The sequence below is a fragment of the Nicotiana tabacum genome, chromosome 6, assembly GCF_000715075.1.
Source record: "Nicotiana tabacum cultivar K326 chromosome 6, ASM71507v2, whole genome shotgun sequence".
NCBI lineage: Eukaryota > Viridiplantae > Streptophyta > Magnoliopsida > Solanales > Solanaceae > Nicotiana > Nicotiana tabacum.
This window is the reverse complement of record NC_134085.1, coordinates 21,500,362-21,525,915: the sequence shown is the minus strand read 5'-3', so window position 1 is coordinate 21,525,915 and position 25,554 is coordinate 21,500,362. Positions and strand designations below refer to the sequence as shown.

The 25,554-nt window shown below is 42.0% G+C and overlaps 1 long non-coding RNA gene across 2 annotated transcripts; it reads right to left on the bottom strand.

The window, feature by feature from the left end:
• On the bottom strand, positions 1-25,554 carry LOC142181594 (uncharacterized). Of its 2 annotated transcripts, none has more exons than XR_012710267.1 (3): positions 24,957-25,554; positions 22,628-22,697; positions 1-292 (listed from the first exon to the last, which is right to left on the bottom strand). It is a non-coding gene; the product is annotated as an uncharacterized LOC142181594 (long non-coding RNA). The 2 variants fall into 2 exon arrangements; XR_012710268.1 differs by lacking the exon at positions 1-292 and adding an exon at positions 21,049-21,649.

The following is a 25,554-nucleotide window of genomic DNA, read 5'->3' as shown; positions in this document are numbered from 1 at the left end:
TAAGGCAATAACAATGTTAAATATGCCGCTCGGCATACACCATATTTATATAGATCTCAAAACCAATATTTAAATCCAAGACCCGGAAACCCACGAATCATAAGCTAAGAAAAGGAAATACTACATAGCTCTAACTCTGGAATCTGTCTAATAAGAATAGAAAGTACAAAAGGGCTAAATACAAAAAAGGCAGGAATAGAAAGGGACTCCTCGGTCTTCGGACGCGGCAGATGTACCTCGAAGTCTCTAAGTAGTCGCCTCCCTCAAGGATGGTAGGCCTGAGTAGAAGTACCTGGATTTGCACATGAAAAACATGCACAGAAGAGGCATGAGTACACCACAGCGGTACTCAGTAAGTGCCAAGCCTATCCTTGATATTGATGAGGAAGGCTAGGGCCCTAGTGAGGTTAAATACAATATAAGGCTTAACAGTGTGGAATAAAATAGTATAAATAAGTGCAATAGTAAGAAATAACATAGAATTGACAGAACAATAACTAGAATAGAGACAAAACAAGCCACGGAACGAAATACAGCTCGACACAGAGATAACAACCGGGGAACCTTCCAGGATACCGTCTTGTAGTCCCAATTACAACTGTCCAGTGAATCTCCTGGGATCCCGTCCCGTAGTCCAACTATCGATGTGCGGGGATCTACCGAAATCACGATCTGTAGTCCCAAATGTAAATACCCAGTACTGAGGAATCTACCAGGTGCATTCCCATAGTCCCAAAGTAAATGTGCAGGGGGATCTACCGGGAATCTAACGCGTAGTCCCAAAGTAAATAGACAAGGGGGAGCTACCGGAATCCCACATCCGTAGTCCCAAAATAAATACACAGTAGCAGTAGGAAGATAAACAGAAATAGTAAAATTCATATTAAGGAAATAAGTGATTCTAGCCTAACATGCTGCACATAATTCAAGTAAGGCAGGTTAAATCAAATGAAGCAATTAAGTCACTAAGACATGCTTTCCTAAGCTAACAACAAGCTTAATAGTGCAAGTAATAGAAAGAGGAAAGGAAACATACTAGTAAGTACTTAAAGAAAACCGGGTTTCCAACAATTAGCACAAGTACACACTCGTCACCTCACGTACAAGGCATTTCAATTACCAAATATACCAATCCTAAGGGGAAGGTCCCCAACACAAGGTTAGACAAGCCACTTACCTCGAACTGGCTCAAAATCAACCCAACACCACATCTTTGCCACGAGTACTCGACTCCAAATGGCCCAAATCTATTCAATTAAATTGCATAATGTAAATAACACTTCAAGTAACTGATTCTATAAATAAATTCTAAGCTAATACGTGAAATTATGTAAAATGGCAAAAACACCCCTTGGGCCAGCGTCTCGGAATCAAGTAAAATTTATAGTTTCAGAATCCTCACACTCTTACGAGTCTAACCATACCAAAATTATCCAAATCTGACATCAAATCCCCAATAAAAACTCAATTTCTTGGCCTAAGAACTTTTCCTCAATTTTCATACAAATTTCGAAATTAAAGGATGAATTCATGTTTAGATTAATGGGTTACAAGCAAAAGTGAGTTAAGAATCATTACTCAATCGGTACCTCTGAAAATCCCTCAAAATCTCGCTCAAAATCCGAATTTCCAAGCTTAAGTTTTGATAAAAATGGCTAAACCCTCGATTTTGAAATCTTATATCTGCCCAGAAAATTCCTTCTTCGTGAACGCGGTCAAAACCTCGCGTTCGCGAAGCACAAAAAAACTTTGACCATTTTCCCTTCTTCACGAACGCATCCCTCACTCCGCGAACGTGATGCCTTGCACAGACGAACCTTCGCAAACGCGACGGGCACCACGCGAATGCGATGCTCAAAATTCCACTGGGCCAGTTCCTCTTCCGCGAACACGAAGCCCAATCGCGAATGCATAGCATAACCATCCAGTGCTTTGCAAACGCGGAGGCCCTATCGCGAACGTGAAGGCCAAACTTTCCCCGAATCCAAGATCCTCTTCGCGAACGTGAGAACCCACTCGCGAACGCGAAGAAGGAAACCATTTTCTGCATTTTCCTAAGTTTCAAAATGACCCGTTGAGCATCCGAAACACACCCGAGGCCCTCGGGACCTCAACCAAACCTGCCAACCAATCCCAAAACATCATCCAAACTTGTTCCAACCTTTGGAACGCTAAAAAAAGCATCAAAACACCTATTTTTCTTCGGATTCAAGCTTAAAATTTCCAAAGACTCTAAAAACACACTTTAGATCAAAAAGTTTACCAAACCTCGTCCGAATGACCTGAAATTTTGTACACACATCCCAAATGACATAACAGAACTACTGCAACTCTCAGAATTCCATTCCGACCCTCGGATCAAAATCTCACTATCAAACCGGAAACTTCCAAAATTCAACTTTAGGCATTTCAAGCCTAAATTAGCTACAAAACTCCAAAACACACTCTGAACACGCTCCTAACCCCGAAATCACCCAACGGAGCTAACAGAACCATCAGATTTCCATTCCGAAGCCATGTTCATACTGTTCCGACTACGGTCAACTTTCCAACACTTTAGCTCTCTTTTAGGGACTAAGTGTCCCAAAACTCTCCGAAACTCAAAACCAAACATCCCAAGAAATAGAAATAGCAGAAATAAACTTGGGGAAATCAGTTAATAGGGATTAGGGCGTTAATTCTTAAGATGACCGGCCGGGTCGTCACATCCTCCTACACTTAAACATTCGTTCGTCCTCAAACGAGTATAGAGACATACCTGAAGTAGTGAAAAGATGAGGGTAACGGCTGCGCATATCCTGTTCGGTCTCCCAGGTCGCCTCCTCGGCCGACTGACCCTGCCACTGAACCTTCATTGATGCAATGTTCTTTGACCTTAGCTTTCTACCTTGCCTGTCCAATATTGCCACTGGCTCCTTAACATAAGATAGATCCTTGTACAACTGAACTGAACTGAAATATAACACGTGCGATAGATCACCGTGATTCCTCCGGAGCATCAAAATATTAAAAATTGAATGAACTCCTGCCAAGTTGGGAGGTAAGGCAAGCTCATAAGAAACCTCCCCAACATGCCTCAATATCTCAAAAGGGCCAATAAACCTCAGACTCAACTTTCCTTTCTTCCCGAATCTCATAACGCCCTTCATAGGCGAAACCCGAAGCAGAACCCGCTCTCAAACCATATAGGAAACATCACGAACCTTCCGATCTACATAGCTCTTCTGTCTGGACTAGGCTGTATAGAGTCTATCCTAAATCACCTTAACCTTCTCCAAAGCATTTTAAACCAAATCTGTGCCCAATAGTCTAGCCTCACCCGGCTCAAACCAACCCACTGGAGATCTACACCACCTACCATATAAAGCCTCATATGGTGCTATCTGAATGCTGGACTGATAGCTATTGTTGTAAGCAAACTCTGCCAATGAAAAAAACTGATCCCAAGACCCTCCAAACTCAATCACACACGCACAAAGCATATCCTCAAGAATCTGAATAGTGTGCTCGGACTGCCCGTCTATCTGAGGGTGAAATGTTGTACTCAACTCTACCCGAGTACCTAACTCATGCTGAACGACTCTCCAGAATCGTGATGTGAACTAGGTACCTCTATCTAAAATGATGGAAACCATAATACCATGCAGACGAACAATCTCCCAGATATAGATCTCTGCCAGCCGCTACGAGGAATAAGTAGTACATACAGGAATAAAGTGAGCGGACGTGGTCAGCCGATCCACAACCACCCAAATAGCATAAAACTTCCTCAACATCCGTGGGAGCCCAACTACAAAGTCCATGGTGATCCACTCCCACTTCCACTCCGGAATCTCTATCTGCTGAAGCAACCCACCCGGTCTCTGGTGCTCATACTTCACCTGCTGACAGTTGAGACACCGAGCTACGAATCCAACTATATATTTCTTCATCCACCTCCACCAATAGTGTTGTCTCAAATCCTGATACATCTTCGCGACACCCAGATTAATGGAATACCACAAGCTATGCGCCTACTCTTGAATCAACTCTTGAAGCCAGTCAAGATTGGGTACACAAGTCCAACCCTGCATCCTCAATACCCCATCATCACCAATAGTCATCTCTCTTGCATCACCGTGATAAACCTTTTCCTTGAGGACAAGCAAATGAGGGTCATCATACTGTCGCTACCTGATACGATCAAATAAGGAAGACCGAGAAACCACGCAAGCTAGAACCCTACCGGGTTCCGGAAAATCCAATCTCACAAGTTGGCGGGCTAAGGCCTGAACATCTATCGCCATAGACCTCTCTGATGCTGGTAAATGATCCAAACTCCCCAAACTCTCTGCCCCGATGACTCAAATCATCGGCCACTGATGTGCCGAAGTATTTCGGCACATTTCAATGCAAATTTCTTAGATTTTAACTTGTTTTGAATGTAATTATCTCCTATACTTATGTAATTTTAGTGTGTTGCAGTACATGAGGTGTAAGGACCCAAGAGCATGGAAATAAAAGCAAAAAGCCACAAAAAGACAAGAGAAAAGCAAAATGCAGCACAAATATGGAAATGCGATCCAAGATGCGATCACAAATCCTATATGCGAGCCTCATAATGTGCAAAGGAATCGCAAACCAAAACAGAATGTTGGCCAAAGTCAAGTGCAAGAAGTGCAGTCTAGAATGCGATCGCATAACAGGTTTGCGAACCGCATAATGGACTGCAAACTCATGAAGAGAAATGCTGATGCTGGAAAATACGATGCAAAATGCGATCGCATATCTAGAATGTGGACCACAAATCAATAATGCAACGACGACCTGGAAACTAGGATTTTGAAGTGCGATGGGCATGAAGAGAATGCAGACCGCATGTCTGTTATGCGACAGATATGCGGTCGCATATTTAACCTGAAAGGGCTTTTTTGTACGACTTTTGTTCCAAATTTTGACCCTCTATAAATAGATTTATTGTGATTATGTACAGGGGGCTGATTTGACGCTGGGACTACAACATAGGGCTGTAATATTCCTCTCTTTTGGGAAGCTTTTGGGTCAAGAATATTTCACCTTGGCTTTAATATACCTCTCTGTTGGGAAGCTTTTGGGTCAAGAATCTTTCACTTTGTAAGCTTTATGGCATTTACTATTCTCTTATTTTTGTATTTTAGTATGAATAGCTGACTGTAAATACTATGGTTGTGGACCTTAAATGAGTGTTTAACATTGAATATATGTATAATAGTTGGTTGATATTTATTTACTTCTCATTCTTCATTTATTGTTGGTGGTTGCAAACATTAACAAGTGCCATTAAATTCTTTTTTTCCTTGGGAAAGTGGGTTAGAGTTTGGTAGAGGTAAATATCAAAGACTCAAGACTTTAAACCTTGTTTAATAGAATCACTTAGGAATAAGTGGGTTTTATTTGGCACATGTTGATTGTTCTTATTTGCAGCTCTTTTGCATTTGAAAAAATCATAAAAAGAAAACACTACTCAACTATTGGAAAATATCGGGTAGTCATTTATGAATCATTTGCATATTAAAAGAACCTTCCATTAGAAATATACCATATTAACACCGATAACATTACAATTCATTAAAGGGGACACAACCTTGGTTTCTTTAATCAAATTAATTACTTTCTCAACATCACAATTAGTCAATTCTTCAACTCACTATCATACCATACTCTTGTTACAGTTAACCAGATAGAATTACGACTTGAGTCAAGTAATACACTAATCGAGTAATCTTTCACACCTATTCCCTGTGGGATTCGACCCCAACCTTGTTGGGTAATTATATTTGACACCGACCGCCTTACACTATTTAATTAAAGTGTAATTTGAGCATATCAAATTTTGGCGCAATTGCCGGGGAATACGCTTTTGAAATTACTAATTAGTGTACGCTTTACTTTACGTCTTATTCTATTCCATTACACTTTGCTTGTTTTTCTTGGTGTTGATAGTAAAACATGTCCAAATATGGTGAAGATAAAGAGGTAGAAATGGAACAAAATCCTTTTGCGGACATCGAAGAGTACATTGAGGATATAAATGATATTGTATCTCCGGCCGTTGGCGCTTCAACTTTCAAGGTGGAACATGGTTTAATCCTTATGCTTAAAGCGGAGGGGTTTTTCAGGAATTCCATTGAAGATGATCTGACACAACATCTTAGAAACTTCTTGGGTGTGTGTGCGATGCATAAGCAGAACAATGTCTCTGATGATGCCCTAAGGTTGAGATGCTTCAAGTACTCACTAGCTGGGGACGCAAGGAAATGGCTTCAAAATCTGCCACCAAACTCGATTCATTCGTGGGCCAAACTTGTCCGAGCATTCTTAGCTAAATGGTTCCCGCAATGTAAGAAGTCTGAGCTCCGGGATAAAATCTTTTTTTCAAGCAAGTACTTGGAGAACATGCACATGAGGCATGTGATCGCTTCAAATTATACTGGGTGAGGTTTCCCAACCACGGTTTTTCGGGTTCTATCTTGTTGGAAAAATTCTACATGGGCTTGGATCCTATGAACCAATCTATAGCCAAGAATGCAGCTGACGGATCTTTCATGGACAAATCATTCGCAAGAGTGATGCAAATACTTGACAAAATGGCAAAGCATAATCAAACATGGCATTCCGAGGACACCGCAGGTGGAATTACATGTGGTTTGCCTTTCTTGAGCAACATGATCAAGGAAAATCAAGAGAGAGATCAATTGATTGCAGGGCTTGCTACACATGTTAATGTGTTGACAAAGATGTTCACCGAAAGCCAAACAAATATGTAAATGTGGTTGTGGATGTGCAACCCATATCAAATGAGGATCTTTAGGAAGCAAACTATGTCAACAACTCTCAAGAAGGCTATTAAAGGCAACAATACCAAGGTCAAGGACAACAAAATCAATAAAGGCCAAGCCTGCAAGGGCAATGCCACCAACAATGGCGAAATGACCAAGGTGGCTCAACCCAAGGAAATTGGAACAACAACAACAACTTCTCAAACCGGAGTTCAAACCCTTATGTTCCCCCAAAGGGTCCATATTTAAATCAAGGTTCCTCAAGTGAGTCTAAGTTGAAAGGTATGCTTGAACGGGTATTGCAAAATCAAGAAAAATCCGACGCTTCTATGAGGAACATGACCAAGCTTGTTGGCTCTCATACCACATCCATTCAAAAATTGGAGATGCAAATGAGAGACCTCTCTAGATAACAAAATCCAAAGCAAAAGGGAACACTCCCTAGTGACACAATTGCGAACCTAAAGGGTAGTGGGAGTGGCCCAAACTCTCATGTCATGGCAATTACTACTCAAAGTGGGAAGGTACTACAAGGAGAGGGTGAACAAGTGGTTGAGGTAGAAGAGTTCGAGAAAGGGGTTGAGGTTGAAGAGCCAAGTATTGTCGAAATTGAGAAGATGCCGGAAGATGTGCAAGTGCAAAAAGAGCACCGGGAAGAGGTAAAGAAAAAGGTAAAAGAGACACCAGAAACTCTTTCACCTATTCCTAGACCTCCTCCTCCATTCCCTCAAAGACTCGCTAGGAAGGTTGATGATAGCAAACTCGAAAAGTTCTACGACGTTCTCAAACAATCATCGGTGAATATTCCATTTGTGAAAGCATTTCAAGGGATGTCGGGTTTTGCTAAGTATTTGAAAGATTTTATCACTAAGAAGAAAACCACCAAAAATGAAGTGGTGAATGTGACTCACCAGGTTAGTTCCATCATTGCAACATCCACCATTCAAAAGAAAGAAGACCTGGGAGCTTTCACCATTCCTTGTACTATTGGGACACATGATTTTGCAAGATCCCTTTGTGATAATGGATCTAGCATCAACTTGATTCCTCTTGCCATTTACAAGAAAGTAGGATTAGGCATGCCAAGGCCCACAAGTATGATATTGAAAATGGTCGATTGTTCCCTCAAACGACCGGTGGGAATTGTTGATGATGTACTTGTAAAGGTGGAAAACTTTCATTTACCTGCCGACTTCATAATCCTTGATTCTGCGGTTGACAAAGAGATCTCTATCATCTTGGGGAGACTATTCCTTGCCACTGGAAGAGCACTAATGGATTTGGAACGAAATGAGATCAAATTCCGTGTGAATGATGAACAGGTTACATTCCAAGCAAACAAGGGTATGAAACTACCGCATGAGTATGAAAGCATCTCGATGATCGATGTTGTTGATGAAGTAGAGGATGCAGTTGAAATGAAAATGGAAGAACAATGCTTCGGCAAGGCATTGTCGGCTATTTTGATGAACTTTGATGGTGAATATATGGAGGGGTATATGGAATCGGTAAATGCATTGGAGGGGCTTGGATCCTACACCTATACTCCAACAAAGCTATCTCTAGACTTAGAGAATAGAGCCACTCCACCCGCAAAGCCTTCTATTATCGAACCTCCACAACTAGAGCTCAAACCGCTTTCACCACACTTGAGGTATAAATTTCTTGGCTCAAATGATACTTTACCGATAATTGTTTCCTCTTTGTTGAATGATGTGCAGGTAGAACAATTTTTGGAAGTCCTGAAGGAGCATAGGCAAGCCATTGGATGGACAATTGCGGACATATGAGGGATTCCCGTGGGAATTTGCGAGAACAAAATCCAATTGGAGAGTGAAACGAAACCAAGTGTGGAACATCAACGACGGTTGAACCCGTCAATGCAAGAGGTGGTAAACAAAGAAATCATCAAATGGTTGGATGCCGGAGTAGTCTACCCTATTGCCGATAGTTCTTGGGTGAGCCCGGTGCAATGTGTGCCGAAAAAGGGAGGCATGACCGTAATTGAAAATGAGAAAAATGAGCTCATCCCAACAAGAACGATGACCGATTGGAGGGTGTGTATGGATTATCGGAAGCTCAACAGTGACACATGTAGAGACCATTTCCCTATGCCTTTTATTGATCAAATGCTTAATCGGCTAGCAGGAAGGTCATTCTATTGTTTCCTTGATGGATATTCCGGCTACAACCAAATCAACATAGCATTAGAGGATCAAGAGAAGACGACATTTACTTACCCCTATGGAACTTTTGCCTTTATCCGGATGCCATTTGGTTTATGCAATGCTCCGGCTACTTTTCAAAGATGCATGATGTCCATTTTCTCCGGCATGGTAGAGGATTTTCTAGAAGTCTTCATGGACGACTTCTCGGTGGTAGGTGATTCTTTTGAGCATTGTCTTAACAATCTTAAACAAGTGCTTAAGAGATGTGAATAGACCAACCTTGTGCTCAACTGGGAGAAATGTCACTTCATGGTGGATGAAGGCATTGTGTTGGGGCATAAAATTTCAAAATGTGGCATAGAGGTTGACCAGGCAAAGATCGAGATTATTTCTAATCTTCCTCCACCTACTTCCATTAAAGGTGTTCGAAGTTTCTTAGGGCATGCCGGGTTCTATAGGCGCTTCATCAAGGATTTCTCCAAGATTGCAAATCCTATATGCAAACACCTTGAGAAAGATGCCAAATTTGTGTTTGACTATAACTGTCTCAAGGCCTTTGAGGGATTGAAGCAAAGGCTCACCACGACACTTATTATTGTCACGCCCGATTGGTCTCTTCCTTTCAAGCTCATGTGCGACGCCAGTGGTGTAGCTATTGGAGCAATGCTTGGCCAACGTCACAAAAAGGTTCTCCACCCGGTCTATTATGCAAGCAAGACACTCAATGGGGCACAAATGATTTACACGGTAACTGAGCAAGAACTTCTTGCCATTTTCTATGCCTTTGAGAAGTTCCAGGCTTATTTGTTGGGATCCAAGGTGATAGTATACACAGATCATGTTGCTCTTCGCTATCTCATGGCAAATAAGGATGCAAAGCCTCAGTTGATTTGATGAGTCTTGTTGTTGCAAGAATTTGACTTCGAGGTCAAGGATCGCAAGGGAACTCAAAATCAAGTGGCAGATCATTTCAAGGCTTGAAGAGGCAGGGAAACCAAAGGGAGATCTTGAAATCAATGATGCATTCCCGGATGAACACATATTGGCACTATCTAGAACTTTTGCTCCTTGGTATGCCGATATTGCTAACTATTTGGTTAGTGACTTTATTCCGGACGGATTGGAATCCTATAACAAGAAGAAGTTCTTGAGAGACTGCCGGCAATACTATTGGGAGGAACCATTCTTGTTCCGTGTTTGTGCTGACAATATTATCAGAAGGTGCGTTCCAGAAGAAGAGATTATGCCAATTGAAAAGGCATGCCATGACTCACCGGTTGGGGGTTATCATGGAGGAAATCGAACGGCGGCTAAGGTGCTTGAATGTGGTTACTATTGGCCATCAATCTATCATGATGCCAATCAAATGGTCAAGGCTTGTGACCAATGTCAAAGACAAGGATCAATCTCTAAGAGGCATGAAATGCCAATGCACTTTGTGATGGAGATAGAAATCTTCGACGTGTGGGGAATTAATTTTATGGGTCCCTTTGTGAGCTTTTATGGGATGAAATATATCTTGGTAGTTGTGGACTACGTGTCCAAATGGGTTGAAGTAATTGCCTTACCAAATAACGAGGCAAGAAGTGTGACTGCATTCTTGAAGAAAAACATATTCACTCGGTTTGGCACTCCTAGGGACATTCTTAGTGATGGTGGGTCTCATTTCTGTAACAAAGCTTTCACGGGGCTACTAGAGAAGTATGGTGTCAAGCACAAGGTGGCTACACCTTATCATCCCCAATCTAGTGGTCAAGTTGAGGTTTCCAACCGGGAGATCAAGAGCATTCTAGCAAAGACTGTTAATGCAAACATGACCGATTGGTCAAGAAAGCTAGATGACGCATTGTGGGCGTACCGCACGGCATACAAGACTCCTATTGGTACTTATCCTTATCGGTTAGTCTTTGGCAAAGCTTGTCATCTACCTGTGGATTGGGCATGTTGACTCTAAAGAGGTTGAACTTGGATTAGGCTGAAGCAACGAATTTGTGGTTAACACAACTCAATGAAATGGAGGAATTCCGTTTCCATGCATATGAGAGTGCAACTGTGTATAAAGAAAGGATGAAGTTCGTCCATGACAAAAAGATCTTGAAGAGGGAGTTCAAGTCGGGTGACTTGGTTTTGCTCTTTAACTCTAGGATCAAATTGTTTCCAGGCAAGCTCAACTCAAAATGGCTCGGTCCATTTAAAGTGGTAAATGTCTCTTCTTTTGGAGCTTTGGAACTAGAATCGGAGGATGGGCTCCAAACCTTCAAAGTGAATGGCCAGCGAGTCAAGCACTACTTGGGAACAAATGGAGAAAAACATTTGGTGGAGCAGCTGACTCTCAAAGATGGTCCATGCCCGACCAATGAGTGAATCCAAAGGAACACCAACTTTGTCGTGCAGCGACGTTAAATCAAGTGCTTCATGGGAGGCAACCCATGTGTGTGTGTGTTAGAGTGCAGGGGATTCAAAAGATCATGACATGGGGTAAGATTGCATGAAAAAGGGAAGAAAAAAATCACCTTGTGTTGTTTGCTACACATATGCGGTCGCATTTTCAATATGCGGACCGCATTCTGATCGCAAACCAACATAGTGTCTTTGGCTAAATTTGGTGGTACAGATGCGATGTGTTGGTGCACTTTACGGACCGCATATTAACTATGCGATCGCATAGTGTAACACATTTCTGGCCCTTCTGCGGGTCACTTGAATCTACTGCATAACACACTATGCGATCGCATAGTGTGTTATGCAGTCACTTACCCACCGCAAAATATCATCAACTATGTCTTCGCATCCTTTCATGTCTCACAAATTCAAACCAAAACAATTTATTTTAATCAGAAACAAAAATAAAACGAAAAAAATAAAGAGAAAAGGAACAAAGAAGGCAAAAATTGCCTAGTGCGTGATCTAATACTCTAAGTGTGCTCATAAACAACGTCATTTGTATGTCTTCTTTGTCCCAATTCCATTTTTTTTCAAGCTTTGGTCGTACAGTTGTTCTTATTTTCGTTTCCCCTATTGTTGCTTTATGTTCCCTTTTCATCCGTGTTTTTCTTTCGTGCTTTATAATTTCGTAGTGTACTCTTGGGTAATGAGTGTGTTTTGGGGGTGCTGGGTAGTGAAAATTAGGTCCACCATGGCTGAGGGTTGGTTTAATCGTTGGGAACGATGACATTTGCGGTTCACAAAATCAAAATGCGGTCCGCATTTCTGCTGCATAACTAACCCTAGACTGGCTGCGGAAGATGATAAAATGCGGCGAGTTTGTGATCGCATAATTAATATGCGGACCGCAGACTCACTGCATAATGACACAGTGTACCCAGTTTACTAGCATGCCTTATGCGGCTATTTTGCGATCGCATTTCCCACTTTGCGGTGGAATTTGCGATCGCATTTTTGTGATTTGATTTGATTTGGTTTTTGTGAACAACTCAAGTCTGCGATGGTTATGCGGTCCACATAGTGGTTATGCGATCGCATAACCCATCGCAGACTGAGATCCAATAGTGAACTGTCAAGTTTGCGATAAGGTTGCGGTCCGCATAGTGGTTATGCGACCTCATAACCTGTCGCAGTTTCAACTTTTTCTTGAATATTTTTGTTTTCTTTTCATTATTGCCTACAATGTTGCTCACATTTCACTTTGTTGCATCTATGACTCCCAAGAAACATGCATCCTCCACCCAGAAAGGGGCATCCTCTAGTCGTCACGCGTCCTAAGCAAAACGATCACAAACGGACCCAAATGTTCCACATCCCTCCTAATCTAATGAGGAGGAGATCTTGCCCTCAGTTGACCTACAAGCTGAGGCAAGAAGGAAACACTAATATTATTTCCAACTCCGATTTGGGGTTGATGGATCCAGGGAACTGTGTAGAGAAGGGCTCACCAAAATCCTTGCCGAAAAGCAATTGAGTTTGAATAGGCTACAAGAGCAGTACCCCCACATATGGGAGAACATCCAAGAAAGAAAATAGGAGTGCTTTACTGAACCGCCTGTTGAATATAATAAGACTCTTGTCCGTGAGTTCTATGCATCATATGGAGCCTCCATGACTGCGCACCACAAATGTAACAGGATTTTTGTTGACACCGTACTGGTTTGGGGGAAGTGTGTGTTCTGCAACAGTGAGACAATTAATGAGCTGCACTTTTGTGGCTGGAGATCGGGCGCAACTGAGTATGCTGCCAAATAGGCAAATAGGGAAAATGAGCTTAGTTGGATTGCTTCGGTAATAGCAAAGGGAACCCCTGCTTGGATCAACCCTGTGCATAAAATATACAAGGAGGATCTCATATGAGAGGGTCAATTTTGGCTCAGCTTTGTTACCTCTCGACTGATACCATCCAGGAACGAGACTAACATGGGCTTTGAGAAAGCTCTTCTCATTGCATGTATTATGGCGGGTATTCAGATTGACGTGGGAGCTCTTATATTCAAAGAGATAGGGATCCGGGCAAAGCAGCACGCCACCTCGCTTCCATTTCCATGTTTGATCACAACCCTCTGCAAAGCTGTGACGGTTCCTACCATGCCACACACTAACAGGACATGGAAGGAGATGAGGGACATTGATATCACGCGAATTAGTGATGCTGTTGCTCCCCCAGAGGTTCAGACTCAGGGCCTAGTCGATTTAGAGCCTTCAGACTCTCAGACTCCTGTGACCCCTCAGGTTCCAGTTGCGTCCACTTCTACTTCACAGAACGCCTCTCAGTTCACCACTGCTCAACTTTCTGCTGCAATGCCAACCGTCTTGAGGCTTGGTCTCATAGCACAACATGCCAATATAAGGTAGACCAGTTTCTGAAAAATTTGCCCACACTCATCAAACAGGCTTTGACGCCTATTCAGTCCTCAGTTACCGCACTCCAACAACAACAAACAACTTATGGGGATCGCTTGCAACAACTTGAGTTAAGGGTTGAAAAGATAGAGCGAGGTGAGGTTAGTGACCTGCCTAGGCTCCGGGAGGAAGTTACCACTATGAAGACCGAGCTCCACAAGATGCAGACTTTGGAGTTTGATCTATCATCCCTCCTACCCAATGAAGGTGAGCAGGGGACAAACATATCAGCACAAGATTTGAGTCTTGATTTCACTACTCTGATGGCAGACACTGCACCTCAGACTGCTGGGGTTTCCCAGCCTCCAGCTCCTCCTATACGCATTGATATTCCTGATGAGGAGGATTCCAGACATTCTTCAGAGTCCGAGAGTGAGGAGGCAGGCAAGGGGGAGGATGAGGAGGCTTCTTGGTCCTCGGAGTATGATGGCCCTTAGGAGAAGGGCAAGTAGATTGCTGCTACTACAGATAAATAAGAGGAGCAAGCAGAGCTTCAGATGGCGATCAAACACTCGCAAGCAGATATGGCCGCCCCTGCAGATCCATCGGCCACTCAGCCATAAGCGGGCGAGGCTAGCAGCTCACATGCCCCAACTCCAATGCTGGGTTAGCCAGAGATCCCTCCTCCATCAATGGAGGTCACTCCTCAGGCCGAGATCTCATCGGCTCCAGATTCAATATCAGAGGGTGACCCCACCATTACTTAGTCGGCGGCCGACTCCCATAGCGCTTAGTGCACCTCAGGGATCCCCTAAAACTCTGCTCTACATTCTTATGCATTGGGGATAGTGCATGCTTTTAGTTGGGGGTGGATGGTAGCCTTGTATATACTTTTGGTTGTGAATATTAGATGCTTTTTGTGCTACAAACAGACTTATATACCCATGTGCATCTTGTTGTTCTGTATATATTAGTGTTGTGTAATTAATTCGTGTGCCTATTTTGTGATTTCCGTACATTAGTTATGTTATCCTTGTGTATATAAAAAGCAAAACAACAAAAACAAGTAGATAGTTGTCCATGTTTAGTAATTAGCAATAAAATCCCCTTGGTATTTCTTCGCAAGGTTCTTTTCCAAGGGTGTAATAGTAGAACCAGGATAATAGAATGAAACATGTTGACCGGTTCGGTGTATTTGTTTAGTTGCAAGCATGTGTGTATGTATATAGCATATACCCTTCCATAAAAAAAAGAGAACTTGAGGCTTGGTCTGTGACTCTATGTCTACCTAGAGTTATACATGTATATATGATGAAAGCTTTGAGTTGCCGAGTGCTGACTCAGGGCTTCAAACTATGTAAGCCAAACAGTTCGTGTGCCATGTTTGTGAGTTCCTTGTGTAAATAATTCTTGTGGTTACTTCTACCATCTAGAACTTGTCCGGTTGGTATTTCAATGCTTTTAATAATTACATTTGGTTGGAGAAATGAACTTAGGCAGTCTTTGTGATTTTTGGGAAACAGTTAGCCTTTCAAGCCACCCATTATACAGATAGTATCACTAGTCACCCTAGTTGAGCTTTTAACCTTTTCTTCGGCTACCTCATTACACACCTTTCCCTTTTTGTGAAATAATTCCCTCTTTTGAATCCGTCCCTCCTTGATCACTGAGAATGAGGCTAAAAGCCGAAGTTGAGGGTGTGTGTCGAGCCGGAAATTGGCAAGGTTGTGCAATGACCGTAGGAAAGTGTACCTCAAAATATGAAACTACTCAAGCTCCTAAAGCAAAGTATATAACAAAAAAGAGTATATGAGTTGTAAGTGTTTATGCATAAGGAGCCTTGAAGAGAATAAAAGAGGTAGTTGAGGTGGCTAAATGATGGAAAAGTAGATACAAATGAAGGCTTTGTGGTTTGAAAAGAAGCAAAGAGCACAAGAAAGAAAAATGTGATTAGTGCTCAAGGAGGGTATAGTCACTTGTACCCAAATGCTTATCCGACCCTTCCCTAAACCTACATTACAAGCTTAAAAAGTCCTTATGGGATTTCCAACTGAGCTTCTTAGAATAAAGCGATAAATTAAAATAAGGGCAAGCCTATGGTATGATATGTTGTAACACTTGAAACTCTTTCCGAGGGTGAGTGAAATTGTGAATTCGTCCCTTTTGTTGTCAGTGTAAATAGAGTGATTTTGGAACTTTCTTTCTATCGAGGGCACATGAATTGTGAGGTTGGACAAAAGATGAGTTTTTGAGTAAAATGCAAGTGCACTCAGCTGAGGGTAGCATTTTGTCACATTGTTTGAGGCTCACAGTTCACAAGTTGATTAGTTCTTTGTAAATATTGATGATTCAGGAAGGGTAAACAATTGAAAAATGCATGCTTGTAGTACTGACAACTAACACCGTCCACGATCACTATTATTTCATGTCTGTTAGATAGAGTCTAGAATAGGATATAGTCGTTTTAGTTGCTTGGGGGCAAGCAAGAGTTTAAGTTGGGGGTGTTGATGTGCCGGAGAATTTCGGCACATTTCAATGCAAATTGCTTAGATTTTAACTTGTTTTGAATGCAATCATCTCCTATAATTATGTAATTTTAGTGTGTTGCACTAAATGAGGTGTAAGGACCCAAGAGCATGGAAATGAAAACAAAAAGCCACAAAACACAAGAAAAGAGCAAAATGTAGAACAAATGTGGAAATGCGGTCCAAGATGCGATCGCAAATCCTATATGCGAGCTGCATAATGTGCAAAGGAATCGCAAACCAAAACAGAATGTTGGCCAAAGTCCAGTGCAAGAAGTGCGGTCCAGAATGCGATTGCATAACAGGTTTGCAGACTGCAGAATGGACCGCAAACTCATGAAGAGAAATGCTGATGGTGGAAAATGCGACGCAAAATGAGATCGCGTATCTGGAATGCGGACCGCAAATCAACAATGCAACGATGGCCTGGAAACTAGGGTTCTGAAGTGCGATGGGCATGAAAAGAATGCGGACCGCATGTCTGTTATTCGACAGATATGTGGTCGCATATTTAACCTGAAAGGGCATTTTTGTCCGTTTTCTGTTCTGAGTTTTGACCCTCTATAAATAAATTTATTGTGATTTTGTAGGGGGGGATGGTCTGACGGTGGGACTACAACACAGGGCTGTAATATTCCTCTTTGTTTGGAAGCTTTTGGGTCAAGAATCTTTCACCTTGTCTTTAATATTCCTCTCTGTTGGGAAGCTTTTGGGTCAAGAATCTTTTACTTTGTAAGTTTTATGGCATTTACTATTCTCTTATTTGTGTATTTTACTATGAGTAGCTGACTCTAAATACTAAGGTTGTTGACCTTAAATGGGTGTTATGTTAATGGGTGTTTAATATTGAATATATGTATAATGGTTGGTTGATATTTATTTACTTCTCATTCTTCATTTATTGTTGGTGGTTGCAAACATTAACAAGTGCCATTAAATTCTTTCTTTGCTTGGCAAAGTGGGTTAGAGTTTGGTAGAAGTAAATATTAAAGACTCAAGGCTTTAAATCTTGTTTAATAGCATCGCTTAGAAATAAGTGGGTTTTATTTGGCACATATTGATTGTTCTTAATTGCAGCTCTTTTACATTTGGAAAAATTATAAAGAGGAAATACTACTCAACTATTGAAAAATATCGGGTAGTCATTTAGGAATCATTTGCATATTAAAAGAACCTTCCATTAGAAATATATCATATTAACACCGATAACATTACACTTCATTAAAGGGGACACAACCTTGGTGTCTTTAATCAAATTAATTACTTTCTCAATATCACAATTAGTCAATTCTTCAACTTACTATCATACCATACTCTTGTTACAGTTAACCGAATAGAATTAACTTGAGTTAAGTAATACACTAATCGAGTAATCTTTTCACACCTATTCCCTGTGGGATTCGACCCCAACCTTGTTGGGTTATTATATTTGACACTGACTACCTTACACTATTTAATTAAATTGTAATTTGAGCGTATCAGCCACCACATTGGCCTTGCCCGGGTGATACAATATAGTGATATCATAGTCCTTTAGCAACTCCAACCACCTCATCTGGAGCAAATTTAGATCCTTTTGCTTGAACAAGTGCTGCAAGCTCCGATTGTTAGTATAAATCTCACAGGGAACACCGTATAAGTAATGGCGCCAAATCTTCAGGGCATGAACAATGGCAGCTAACTCAAGGTCGTGAACATGGTAGTTCTTCTCATGTATCTTCAACTATCTGGATGCATAGGCAATCACCCTACCGTCCTGCGTCAACACCGCTATGAGGACAACCCTCGAGGCATCACAATAGACCGTATAAGACCCCGAACCTGTAGGTAGTATCAAAATTGGGGTTGTGGTCAAAGATGTCTTGAGGTTCTGAAATTTCGCCTCACACTCCTCCATCCACTGAAACAGAGCACCCTTCTAGGTCAACCTGGTCATGGGGGCTGCAATCGACAAAAACCCCTCCATAAAATGACGGTAGTAACATGCCAAACCGAGGAAACTGCGGATCTCTGTAGCCAAGGATGGTCTGGGCCAACTCTGCATGGCCTCTATCATTTTCTGATCCACCTGAATACCCTCACTCAATACCACATGGCCTAAGAATGCCACTGAATCCAACCAAAACTCACATTTCAAGAACTTAGCATATAACTTCTTCTCTCTTAGAGTTTGAAGCACAGTCCTCAGCTGCTCATGATCTTCCCGACTCAGGGAATATACCAGAATATCATCAATAAAGATAATGACGAATTAGTCAAGATACAGACGGAAGACACTGTGCATCAAATGCATAAAGGCTGCTGGGGCATTGGTCAGCCCAAATGACATAACAAGGAACTCGTAATGACCATACCGAGTCCTGAAAGCAGTTTCAGGATATTTGGCTCTCGAATCTTCAAATGATGGTAACCTGAGTGAAAATCAATCTTTGAAAACACCTGTGCGCCCTGAAGCTAGTCAAACAGATCATCAATACGAGGCAAAGGATAACGGTTCTTCACTATAACATTGTTCAACTGGCGATAATCAATACACATATGCATAGAACCATCTTTTTTCCTTACAAACAATACAGGAGCACCCAAGGTGAAACACTGGGTCGAATAAAACCCTTATTAAGCAATTCCTATAACTGATCCTTCAACTCCTTCAACTCTGAAGGAGCCATACGATACGGAGGAATAGAAATGGACTGAGTGCCAGACAATAGATCAATGCCAAAATCAATATCTCTATCAGGCGGCATGCATAGAAGGTCAGCTGGAAACACATCGGGAAAATCTCGTACTACTGGAACTAAATCAACTGAAGGGGTATCGATACTGACATCTCTCACATAATCTAAATACGCGTCACACCCCTTCTCAACCATAAAATGAGCTTTAAGAAAAGAAATAACTCTACTGGGAGTGTGATCTAAAGTACCCCTCCACTCAACATGCGGTACACCTGGCATAGCCAGTGTCACAGTTTTGGCGTGCCAATCAAGAATACATTAATGGGGTGACAACCAGTCCATTCCCAAGATAATATCAAAATCAACCATGCTGAGTAATAATAGATCGCCTCTAGTCTCAAAACCACTAAGAGCAACCAAACACGACCGATAAATGCAGTCCACAACAATAGAATCTCCCATAGGAGTAGAAACATAAATAGGGGAACTCAAAGAATCCCAAGGTACACCCAAATGCAAAGCAAAATAAGAAGACACATAAGAGTAAGTAGAGCCTGGATCGAATAGAACTGATGCATCTCTTGGCAAACCAATATCATACCTATGATGACAGAATCGGAGGCAACACCCTCGGTACGGGCAGGAAGAGCATAGTATCTGGCTTGGCCTCCCCCTCTAGGGTAACCTCTACTTCCGTGACCTCCAACTCTAGCTAGCTGAGCAGGTGGGGTAGCAACTGGAGTGATAACCATAGCCTAAGAACTCTGCGGGGCACACTGTGACTTAAAAGTCTGTGGAGGTGCACCGCTCCCATTTCTGGGGCAATCCCTCACCATATGGCATGTGTCGCCACACTCAAAACAAGCTCTGGGAGGATGTGGTGGCTATGACTAGCTAGGTCCAGGTCTGCTGGACTGACCTTTGAAAATACCCCGCACCGGAGGCGTGCTAGAAACCGGAGGTGCATAATAAGGCTCCTAAGGCCTAGGAGGAGCTGGAATACCACTGGCTGCTGGAAGAGCTGAATGAACAAGGCGACTCATAGAATCCCTACCATGACGACCTGCAGCTGGGGTACGGGCACCAGAATAATGGCCAGACTCTCGAGACCTCTTGGCCTCCCTCTCCTCCTTCTTCCTAGCATGCTAACCACCTACTGGTAAGAAATATCCATCTCCAACTCACGAGCCATGCTAGATCTGATGCTGGGAATAAGGCTCTCAATAAACCGGCGAACCCTCTCGCGGACAGTAGCAACCAAGGCTGGCATATGCCTAGCCAAACTAGTGTAACAAACAACATACTCTGATACATTCATAGTACCCTGGCGCAAATGCTCAAACTCTGCGCGCTATGTATCCCTGAGGCTCTAAGGAACATACTCTCTCAGGAACAGATCTAAAAATTGAGTCTAAGTTAGTGAAGCAACCTCATCCAGACTGTCTAACTCATAGGTGCGCCACTACTCATAGGCGGCTCCTCGAAGCTAGAAGGTAGTGAAAAAAACCCCACTCGATCCTGAGATACCCATGGTGCAGCGAATGCGGTAACACTCATCAAGAAATCCTAGAGCATCCTCCGATGCTAGACCACTGAATACAGGAGGCTTGTACTTCTTGAACCTCTCAAGCCTAAGCTGCTCATCTCAGAAGCCGCTGCCCCGTCCTCGGGATGAACTGGCATTGCAGGTGGTACATGAATAATCTCAGGGACCTTCTCACCATGCACTCGCTGCTCAGGAGTGCAAGCGACGAGAGTCTATGCTCCTCCCCCATCCTAGGACTTAGCTGCAGCAAGGGGAACCAACCCTACCTGAGCGAAAGTGGTGTACATGCTCATGAACTCTGCCAGAGTCTCTTGAAGAGCTGGAGTAGTAGTAGCAGTAGGCATGTCAGGTGCCTGGACTTCGGCTGGAACTGCAGGTGCTACCTTGGTGGTAGCTCGTGCATGTGCTCTGACTGCACCACGTGCGCGTCCTCAGCCTCTACCCCGGTCCCGGCCTCTGACGGCTGCAGTAGGGGGCACGGGTGCTTGATCATCTCGAGTAGCACGTGTCCTCACCATCTGTGAGAGAATAGAAAACAGAAGTTTAGAATTGTGATGTCGAAATATCGCATGACAAGGAAATTAAATGAAGTAGAAATTTTCCTAACAGTTATATAGACTCTCGTAGATAAGTACAGACGTCTCCGTACTGATCAGCGAGACTCTAATTAACCGGCTTATGATCTATGACTCCTATGAACCTAGAGCTTGAATACCAACTTGTCACGACCCCGGTTCGCCTTCCATGAACCATCGTGATGGAACCTAGTCTATACGACTAGGTAAGCCTAAAGTTGCGGAAGATAACCAAAACTTGCGGAAGTTAAACAGTTTAAAAACAGAAATAAGGCAATAACAATGTTAAATGTGCCGCTCAGCATACACTATATTTATATAGATCTCAAAACCAATATCTAAATCCAAGACCCGGAAACCCACGAATCACAAGCTAAGAAAAGGAAATACTACATAGCTCTAACTCCGGAATCTGTCTAATAAGAACAGAAAGTACATAAGGGCTAAATACAAAAAAAGGGCAGGAATACAAAGGGACTCCTCGATCTGCGGACGCGAAAGATGTACCTCAAAGTATCTAAGTAGTCACTTACCTCAAGGATGGTAGGCCTGAGTAGAAGTACCTGGATCTGCACATGAAAAACATGCGCAGAAGAGGCATGAGTACACGACATTTGTACTTAGTAAGTACCAAGCCTAACCTTGGTTGGGTAGTGACGAGGAAGGTCATGGCCCTACTGAGGTTAAATACAATATAAGGGTTAACAATGTGGAATAAAACAGTATAAATAAGTGCAACAGTAAGAAATAACATAGAATTGACAGAACAACAAATAGAACAGAGACAAAACAAGCCACAGAAAAAAATACAGCTCGATACAGAGATAACAATCGGGGCACCTTCTAGGATACCGTCCTGTAGTCCCAATTACAACTGTCCAGTAGATCTCCCGGGATACCGTCCCGTAGTCCATCATATATATGTCCGAAGGATCTCCCGGGATCCTGTCCCGTAGTCCAACTATCGATGCATGGGGATCTACCGGAATCACAATCTGTAATCCCAAATGTAAATACCCAGTACTGGGGGAATCTACCGGGTGCATTCCCGTAGTTCTATATAACTATGCAGGGGGATCTACCGGGAATCTAACCCATAGTCCCAAAGTAAATGTGCAGGGGGATCTACCGGGAATCTAACGCGTAGTCCCAAAGTAAATAGACAAGGTGGAGCTACCGGAATTCCACATCCGTAGTCCCAAAATAAATACACAGCAGCAGTAGGAAGATAAACATAAATAGCAAAATTCATATTAAGGCAATAAGTGATTCTAGCCTAACATGCTGCACATAATTCAAGTAAGGCAGGTTAAATCAAATGAAGCAATTAAGTCACTTAGACATGCTTTCCTAAGCTAACAACATGCTTAATAATGCAAGTAATAGAAACAGGAAAGAAAACATACTAGTAAGTACTTAAAGAAAATCGGGTTTCCAACAATTAGCACAAGTACTCACTCGTCACCTCACGTACAAGGCATTTAAATTACCAAATATACCAATCCTATGGGGAAGGTCCCCCACACAAGGTTAGACAAGCCATTTACCTCGAACCGGCTCAAAATCAACCCAACACCACATCTTTGCCACGAGTACTCGACTCCAAATGGCCCAAATCTATTCAATTCAATTGAATAATGTAAATAACACTTCAAGTAACTGATTCTATAATTAAATTCTAAGCTAATATGCGAAATTATGTAAAAGGACCAAAACGCCCCTCGGACCAGCGTCTCGGAATTGGATAAAATTTATAGTTTCATAATACTCACACTCTCACGAGTCTAATCATACAAAAATTATTTAAATCCGATGTCAAATCCCCAATCAAAACTCAATTTCTTGGCCTAAGAACTTTTTTCCCCAATTTTCATACAAATTCCGAAATTAAAGGATGAATTCATGTTTAGATTAATGGGTTACAAGCAAAAATGAGATAAGAATCGTTACCCAATCGATACCTCTGAAAATCCCTCAAAATTTCGCTCAAAATCCGAGCTCCCATGCTTAAGTTTTGATAAATATGGCCAAACCATCGATTTTGAAATCTTATATCTGCCCAGAAAATTCCTTCTTCGCGAACGCGGTCAAAGCCTCGCATTCGCGAAGCACAAAATAACTTTGACCATTTTTCCTTATTCGCGAACGCGTCCTTTACTTCGCGAACGTGATGCCTTGCACAGACGAACCTTCGCAAACGCGACGGGCATCACGCGAATGCGATACACAAAACTCCTTTGGGCCAATTCCTCTTCAACGAACGCTAAGCCCAATCGCGAATGCATAGCACAACCATCCAGTTCTTTGCGAACGCGAAGGCCCTATCGCGAATGCGAAGGCCAAATTTTCCCCTAATCCAAGCTCCACTTCGAGAACACGAGAACCCACTCGTGAACGCGAAGAAGGAAACCAGAACTGACTGTTGCAATTTTTTCTGCAATTTCCTAAGTTTCAAAAATGACCCGTTGAGCATCCGAAACACACCCGAGGCCCCCGGGACCTCAACCCAACCTGCCAACCAATCCTAAAACCACATCCAAATTTGTTCCAACCTTCGAAATGCTCAAAACGACATCAAAACACTTATTTTTCATCGGATTCAAGCTTAAAATTTCCAAAAACTGTAAAACACACTTTCGATCAAAAAGTCTACCAAACCTCGTCCGAATGAACTGAAATTTTGTATACATATCCCAAATGACATGACGGAACTACTACAACTCTCGTAATTCCATTCCGATCCTTGAATTAGAATCTCACTATCGAACCACAAACTTCAAAAACTCAACTTCCGGCATTTCAAGCCTAAATTAGCTACGGACCTCCAAGACACACTTCAAACAAGCTCCTAACCCCGAAATCACCCAACGGAGCTAACAAAACCATTGTATTTCAATTCCGAGGCCGTCTTCACACTGTTCCAACTACGTTCAACTTTCCAACACTTTAGCTCTCATTTAGGGACTAAGTGTCCCAAAACTCTCCGAAACTCAAAACTGGACATCCCGACAAATAGAAATAACATAAATAAACTTGGGGAAAGTAGTTAATAGGGGATCAGGGCGTTAATTCTTAAGACGACTGGACAGGTCGTCACATCAACTAATTATTTGACTATACATAGCGAATCATGTCACGGGAACCGCACCCACGATCTACAACATGTTTGTTTTATTAACAAAATTAAATTGTTGTTGGGTCACATAAATGTACCCTAGGATTTTAGAAATTAAGCATCACAACTATGTCACGAGAGTCGTACCCGTAGCCATGACAATTATTTAATTAACGCGCCTAAATCAAACTCCGAAAGTTCAAGGCATTTTTTACACTAGTTAAGATAATTAATATGAGGGACATAGATTATGGATTTTGTTTGCGTATGGCGCACCTAGATTTTATTAAAGTAAAGGCATTCAACTAAGTGAACTACGGATATTCATTTTTACAACTAATTTGAAATTAAGTATCACAACCACGCCATGGGAAGCATACCCGTTGTTGTGATGATTTAATTACATGCCTAAAGGTTCGCCTACCCAGGTATGGTCGGCCTAACATGCTCCTAACATTGAGATAAAAATATCAATTTAAACTATAGCTCAACTAAAGAAAATCCTATTACGAAAAATAATAATCTGAAACTTAGATTTCATTTTCTAGCCCCAAACCACTGCTTCCCCAACATCTTTTACTTAGCAAATCCTACAATAAGAATTACTAACTATATGTCTTCCTTCAGGAAAATACTAGGTCCAATCACATATTAATCATGTAAGGCCAAGATGTAAAGTTGCATTAAATCCATCAAAACCAACTGGTGTGACTAGATACAAAAACGTAAGAACACAAAAAAAGAAAGGGGAGGAAATTAACCTCAAACTGACGGGATTGACAATGAAATGAACTAAAAGAAAAATTTCGAACCAAAAGTCCAAAATCGAGCCATCGATCAGAGACCTCGAACAGAACCTCCACGAGAAGCTCCACCGGATTTCGACAGAGTTTTGTTGCTCGGCTCGACTATCCTGACTCGAACTCTACTTGTTTAGATGGGTTTTCTAGATTGTATTTCATGGTTATGTTGCTGCGTTTTCCAGCAAGAAGAAGAAGCTTTTTTTGATAAAAAAACCGATGGAACAACTCATCGAATATGGCTATTCTTTTTTGTATAGGAAAGTTTAAAATGGTTGTTTATATTCGAGCAGAAGAAGATCAATGTGGGGGACCTGATTTTTTGTGTTATTGCGTCTGATTCCTAGACTTAGGCGTTTTTGCTCACTGAAGAAGATGGTGGGGATGGGTCGTTTTTGGTTCAGGCCTGATCTTCAGGTTTCCGTTGTTGCCATGAAGAAGAAGACTAGGGTTCTGCATTTTGTTCAATCTTCATGAAGAAGAAGAGCTTTTTTCATTTTTTAGTTCTTTTTCCTTTTAAAAAACGGCTGATGATGTCTAGGGGTCTAGGTTATTTTAG